This window comes from Pongo abelii, chromosome 6, assembly GCF_028885655.2.
Source record: "Pongo abelii isolate AG06213 chromosome 6, NHGRI_mPonAbe1-v2.0_pri, whole genome shotgun sequence".
NCBI lineage: Eukaryota > Metazoa > Chordata > Mammalia > Primates > Hominidae > Pongo > Pongo abelii.
In genome coordinates, this window is record NC_071991.2 from 75,724,634 (window position 1) to 75,732,153 (window position 7,520).

The window sequence follows — 7,520 nt, forward strand, 5'->3', positions numbered from 1 at the left end:
TTTTTTTTTTTTTTTAGGTGAGCACAGGGGACTTTATTGATGGTAACCGACAAGGTGGGGCTCCCTAGGCCCCTCCTTCTTCAGGGGGTCTGCATGGAAATTGTGAGGAAGGGAGATTCTCATTGTGGTGGGGGACTGAGTGCAGCAGGGAGCTCCCCAGCAGCTGAAGGCCTCTCTCTTCCTCTTGCACTCTCATTGGGGTTGGTGGTCTGGGGGTCTTACTTCTTGGAGGCCATGTGGGTCATGAGGTTCACCACCCTGTTGCTGTAGCCAAATTCATTGTCATATCAGGAAATGAGCTTGACAAAGTGGTCGTTGAGGATAATGCCAGCCCTAGAATCAAAGGTGGAAGAGTGAGTGTCACTGTTAAAGTCGGGGGAGATGACTTGGTGTTCAGTGTAGCCCAGGATGCCCTTGAGGGAGCCCTGTGATGCCTGCTTTATCACCTACTTGATGTCATCATATTTGGCAGGTTTTTCCAGATGGCAAGTCAGGTCCACGACCGACACGTTGGCAGTGGGAACATGGAAGGCCATGCCAGTGAGCTTCCCATTCAGCTCAGGGATGACCTTGCCTACACCTTTGGTGGCTCCAGTAGATGCAGGGATGATGTTCTGGTTAGCCCACAGCCATCATGCCACAGTTTCCCAGAGGAGCCATCTACAGTCTTCTGGATGGCAGTGACGGCGAGGACTGTGGTCATGAATCCTTCCATGATACCAAAGTTATCATGGATGACCTTGGCCAGAGGCATTAAGCAGTTGGTGGTACAGGATGCATTGTTGACAACCTCGAGACTCTTATCCTACTTCTCATGGTTCATGACCACAACGAACATGGGGGCATCAGCAAAGGGGGCAGAGATGATGACCCTTTTGGCTCTCTCCTGCAGGTGAACCTGAGCCTTCTCCATGGTGGTGAAGAAACTGGGGGAGTCCACTATGTACTCAGTACCAGCATCACCTCATTTGATTTTGGTGGGATCTCTATCCTGGAAGATGATGATGGCAATTCCATTGATGACAAGCTTCCCGTTCTCAGCCTTGACGCTGCCATGGCATTTGCCATGGGTAGAATCATACTGGAACATGTAGACCATGTAGTAGAGGTCAATGAGGGAGTAATTGATGGTGACAATATTCACTTTACCAGAGTTAAAAGCAGTCCTGATGACCAGGTGACCAATATGGCCAAATCCATTGACTTGGGCCTTTACTTCCACCATAGGGTCTCAGGGATGCCAATGGCGCTGCACAAGAAGATGCAGCTGTCTGTCGAACTGGAGGAGCAGAGAGCCTATAATTTTCATGTGGAACTATTTTATGTTAATTTTATTAAGTTATGCTAGTATAAAATGTTAATTTTTAAAAAATACATATTTTTCTAGGCTTTGGAATGCTTAAGTAGAATAAAAGTTATTTGGTTTTTGACTCTTGAAAGAAAACACATTTTTTTGGAGGCTGTACTCTGATGCAGTTTTCAAGGTCTTCTGCATTTATGAGGGTATTCACGTATTTTAATTCATAGGTCAGTTTTGTTCATGTATATTTAACATGAAATCATCTATTTTTTCTAGGTTTTTAAATATATTAGCATATAGGCTTGAAGTTGATTACCTCATATTTTAAATATCTTCTAAAAATTATTGTTTATCTCTTTTTCAATTGTTTTTCATTTAAAAACACTTTTCTTATTTCCAATACTATCTCTTTGCAGTTTTCTTTTTGACTTGACTACATTTACTAGGTATATGTGGATGACATTAGTATCTTCTAAGTAAATCTTAAATTTCTTTATAAAAAATAGTTAAGCTTCCATGTTTCTTATTTGATTACTTTCTAATAGAGTTTTAATTCCTACTTTCTGCTTTTTTGTTTTCTTTGGCACTATTTCTCTGTTATCTTGAGTCAATCACTCCAGTAATCACAGCATAACTGTGAATATTCAAGGTACAACACATTTTGTACTAAGTACAATATTGGCTGAACACCATAAAATATAGTGTTTTCTTGTAATTATTTTCTAAATGGACTATAATTGCAATTTCATTTCCTTTTAAACCCAATATTCAAGGAAATGTTCTGTATTATCCATTTTTTTTAAATTTTAAGATGTTAATTTTTAGTATTATAGACTGGTGGTTGTAGAGTGTGACCTCTACAATTTCTACTTTTAAAATTTCTTTAGAATTTCTTTATGGTCTGCAAAGTAATACAATTTTGTAAATGTTCTGCAGACACTGGGGATTAAAGAATATCCTCAGCTTATAGATACTAATTTGAGGATATGGCTATAAAACCAAGAATATGAATTATGTTATTCTGATTGTATAAATTAGTAGGCTTAAATATTTTTGTATTCATGGCATAGCTTTACATGACAGAAAATTTGGCAGTACACTTAAATAGAGATTAGAATAACTATGAAACAAATCAGCCTTAATAACTACAACTTTACCATTATATTTGAGCATATATCCCATATTTATACAAAAAGTGATTTTAATTGATAAGAATTATTGAATGCATATATGTGTTGTCACAAATTAATGCTCTTTAAATGCATATAATCCACGTATAACACACTTATTAGCTCTGTCTTTAAGATGAAAAAATGAGGCATAAAGCTTAAACATGGTGTTCTGTTAGTCTTAAAATAGTATAATGGTAATATTATTTGTAGTTTTTTGCTAAAAAGGAGAGTTACTTAGATAAGAGATAATTGGGGAAAAATAAGTGATGTTATAAATTTTGCAAAGCTAAAAAGTGTGATTTCATTCATTCACTTTTGATACAACATTTATTGAGTGTTTATTATGAACCAGGCATTGTATTATGTCTTATAAAAATAAAATTAATTTAAAAGCATTTCCACTATCACTGACAATACAGAACACATAATAAAAGAGAAATTGTTGCTCTAATTTACTAAGTTTGTTGAGAAAGAAAATTGCAATTGAGAAGGCAGAAGTACAACAACATAATTAATTCCCTCCCCCTGCTCCACTCCTTTGTAAAAAATTAAACAAACTAAGTTCACCTCTCTCTGTCTTTCTGTCTTTCTCTCTCATACATACACATTCACCTTCTTGACTGCCTTTCAAGTAACTGTGTATTGGGTTATATGAAAACTGAAACACATTTTTTAAGAAATAGCAAATGTCAGTAGCTTCACACAGCTAAAGGTCAGTGAATGATATGCATCTCCTGGCTTGCCCTCTCATAACACTTTGCTATCAGGTGGTACAAAGTAACAATGTTCTATAAAATGTTTATTAGTAGTACTCACTCATTCATAAACCAGTTTTTGTAACTTTGGTGAATTACCCGGTCTCCTTTCAGAGACCTCAGAGAGCTGCACCCTAATGTTGATGCTGTGGTCTTCTGAGGGCAGAATCAGCCAAAATGGACCAGGAAAGTCTTTCACAAAATGAGATGCATTGGACCAGGTAGCGATGTAGAGGACAAGATAATTTGATTAGATAATTTAAGAACTTCTCTGATGCTTCTGGGCTTGTTGAAATTTTAGAACTTGATGCAAAGGTGGTGGTACCTGTACAGTCTCTATGGGTAGTCAAAGCTTTTGAACACCTCTCATTTTGCTAAAGAAATTATTTTTATCATTTGTATAAGAAAAACAAAGAACAGACAGGAAAATGAAACTACTCTGGTACAGACAACAATAATGTTTGAAATGTTCAATATAATAATGCTTGGGCTGTGGATTTCAAAGGGTCTTCAAATAATGAGTACCCCTAGGGTATGGATTAAAGTTGCGTTCTATACAAAATACCATGCTTATAAAGGCATGTGTTAAAGAAAATCATTGTATAAATGGGCTAACTGGAAGGAAAACAGGTTAGTTAATTTCAAGACACTCTCTGCTTTTAGTTGGCTTCAATAGTTGTCCAAACTGTGATAGAAAAATGAGAAAAAATTTTCAGTGGTTCAAGGGATTATATCATCTATTTCAGTAAGAGAAACAGGAAATAACAAGCCTCTCTTCCTTCTTGATTAGCAACAATTTCTCAGATAGCCTGGTATTTTTAGTAAGCCAATTAGAAAAAAATGTTGAAACTCTAAGCTGTTCATGTTGAAATTTATACAATAGAAATACAAAATTAGAGATGAAAGTCAATGGCTGAAAAACAGCAGCAATTCACCTGTACGGCCAAGTAAATCCAACAGAAAACATGTCTCAACTTTCCTTTGGCTTTCGTCTTCCAAAATGCCCATGAACACTCCAAAGCCATTCTTCAAGCAGGGAAAGATGGTAGCAAGACATTCAAAGTGCAAAGGGAGAAGGGTTTTACATTATCATGGCTAAATATTTTGTTATTGTCATTCATTTTTTAGTTTTGAAATCTTATAAATGCATATAATCATGTAATCACATTGACACGGGCCTTCCTGGAGCCTTGGAAGGGGCTGATGTAACCGACAAGTCCGAAATCTAAGGTTTATACTTTCATGGCAAATCTTTCTATGTCTGAATTTGAAAAGTGTTCATAATGGTCTCTAGCTATTAGTTTTGCTGTTTGTAGTCTGTGATAAAAAAACTTTACTGCTGGTTGTTTAAATATTTTTATTATACATGGAAAAATATCTTTATGATAAAGAATTCTTTACTTATAGGTATTCATTTTACACACACTCACACACATACACACACATATGTATATATTCAAAGTGAAGTTTCTTAAATGCATAGAGTATGAAGTAAGCAATTTTTTCTTTTCAGTATCCACACTAGGCATTATGCAGTTTATATCCAGAGAGAATGAAATAAATATTGATGGAATAGCTTAATAGACAAAGTAGCTGGAAAGAAATTTTCTAAAGAAATTTCTGTAACATCCATAACAAGTTGTGATTTATAGCAGGTTTTTAATAGATTTTCTACTTCTATTGAACTCATTGGTTAAGTTTGCCTAATGTACATACTATTCACTCGAGAAGTATTTTCAGAATTGTTTTTGTAATTTTCTGAATAATGCTAGCTCCCTTTTTAAAATGACTTGAAAACGCTCTTATTTGAGTGATTCCCTTTTTCCCCCTTTTATATGCTAAGTATAGTTAAAAGCAATGGTTTCTATACTTTAAAGAAATGTTTTACAATATTTTAAATATTTTCATTTATGAAGTTGAATTAAACATACAAGAACATTTCTTACAGCTTAGGTTAGGATGCTGATACTTCTCGGGAGTGAAGAATTTTAGTTTGGGTTTCTCATTCCCTATTTTGTTTGGACTCAGCAGTGTAGTGGGTGAGATCTATTTAAAATAATTTTGGGAGTGTAGTAGATTTGATTATTGGTCCCAATACTTCACCCTTTCATGCTTCCATACTTTTCCCTACAGTTCATCATAGCTTGCCTCTTGACTTTTTGTTCGATCGTGTGTATTAGTTTCCTGCAGCTGCGGTAACACAATGCCATAAACTGGGTGACTTAAATGATAGACATTTATGTTCTTACAATTCCGGTGTGTCGAATTCTGAAATCAAAGTGGTGGCAAGATTGGTTCCTTCTGAGGGCTGTGAAGGAGAAACAGTTCCATCCTTCTCTCCTACTTTAACCAACTGAACCACAGCTATCTTGGAGATATGTGAGCAGAAACAAATGTTGCTTTCAGGTACTTAGTTTGAACATGGTTTGTGATTTGGCAATTTTTAGCAATACTTAACTGATACAGTTAGTATCTAAATTGTTTTCCTACTAAGTTTATTAGCTGCCTTGATATCAAAAAATTTTATGCATTTTATTTCAATATGATGAATACTACTTTTTTCTATTGTACTATATATTTAAAGATTTTAATAAATAAAATTTGTAAAAATTAAAGCAATAACAAGAAAAATATGGAGGAATAGCTTTTTTCAGTTTTACTTATCTAAAACCTTTTTAAAGAGAAAGGAGATATGCTTATGATTTACTGAGTTCACAAATGTTTTATTTTGTTATAATCCTCTCACTTTCACCTGAATTATAAATCTGTTCATCCTGAACAAAAGAGTAAATACCTAGATAGTAGATTTTTTGTTAGCTAAAGTACCCCACTCATTTCTACTTGGCAGAATCTAGAATTCTGAAAAGTAGAGGAATGTAGAATATTTAAGAAGTTAATACATACTGTGGTAGGCTAGTTTGTCTTTCAGGGATAGAGATCTTAGAAGAGCTATGTGAAAAGCTAACATTCAGATGGAATGGTTTTTCATCCCTGGACCAAGCTTGTCTTCTTGAGTCATCCTAGCTAGAATATTTGTGGACGTTTTTTACATGAATCTGTGGAAGAGAAAACATGAGTATTAACTATAAGTTAAGGTGTTAAACACAACTGCAATGGGTACTCACTCTGCTGAAAGGAAACAACTATAAAGTGATGCATTTTTATCCAAGGATTTGCTCCTCTCCATAGAGATGACTAGAGATAATATCAGCTCCGAATTCATGAAATCACAGATTAATTTAAGTTCAACATGCAAATGAGTATAAATGTAAATTATATTTGTATTATTACCTATGAAAATTTTTATCTATTTATTATTATCAGTTTCTGGTTTGAAAACTAAGAACATAGATAAATCAAAACCCATATTGTTTTTTGTGTGTGTTTCAGTAGGGCTTCACATGGGCAAGTTCAACTAGCCCTTATAAAGTAGTTGAAAATTAATGATCTAATCCCTAACTCTCTCCATAGGTATAAAGATATAACTGCCATTTGGACATCTTTGCATGTCTTAAATTTCATGTAAGTCTCATGACTTATTAAATTTAGCCTATTACAAAAGACTTCATTTTCTTTTCCAAATTCTTTCTTCTTAATACAAAAAATCAATAACATGGTTGACTTTCTATATTTCTTTGTCAGTTAATTGTATATGGTTTCACAGTAAATCATGTTTTCAAGCCAAAAACTTGCATTCAATCTCAAATCTTTCTTCTCTTTCCTATCCAATCTAAAGTATTTATTCTGTTTTACTGTTTTCTTATTTATCCAATTTCATTATTAATTTTGCATTAATTATTCCTAAAATACACTGATTATCACTCCATTATTTTAAAATATTTTGACAAATCTACCTTTCCTAGAATTAGACAAGTATCTTATATTTATCCAAATTTATGTACTTTCCCACTTCTAAAATTAGTGAAAAATTAATGTGATTCCAGAAAATATTACTTGTGGTTTCCTGAACATGAGGTATTTTTTCACTCACATATCTAATCTACTAGTATCAAAATTCAGCCATGCCCCTGCCCTGTGCTTTGTTTTTTTTTATTGAAGATAGCATCCCATTATCAGTCTTGGCTGTCTGGTAGCATCAAAAAATATTACATTCACTCCCAGTCTCCATAGCCAATGCAACTCCATTGTGTTAGTCTGTCTGAGTCAGGAGTTTTTGACCTCAACCATGTGCTATGCCCAGAACAAATCCTTACCCAGAAAAATCTGGAGACACACCCAGGCTTAGAAGTGAAAACAGGATGTGAGGTGTGCAGCTTTATTTCTGGGTTCTCT

At 34.5% G+C, this 7,520-nt stretch overlaps 1 pseudogene; it reads right to left on the reverse strand.

Moving 5' to 3' along the window:
* Window positions 1-218: 218 nt before the first annotated feature.
* LOC100445329 (glyceraldehyde-3-phosphate dehydrogenase-like) lies at window positions 219-1,225 on the reverse strand (annotated as a pseudogene).
* Window positions 1,226-7,520: the final 6,295 nt, after the last annotated feature.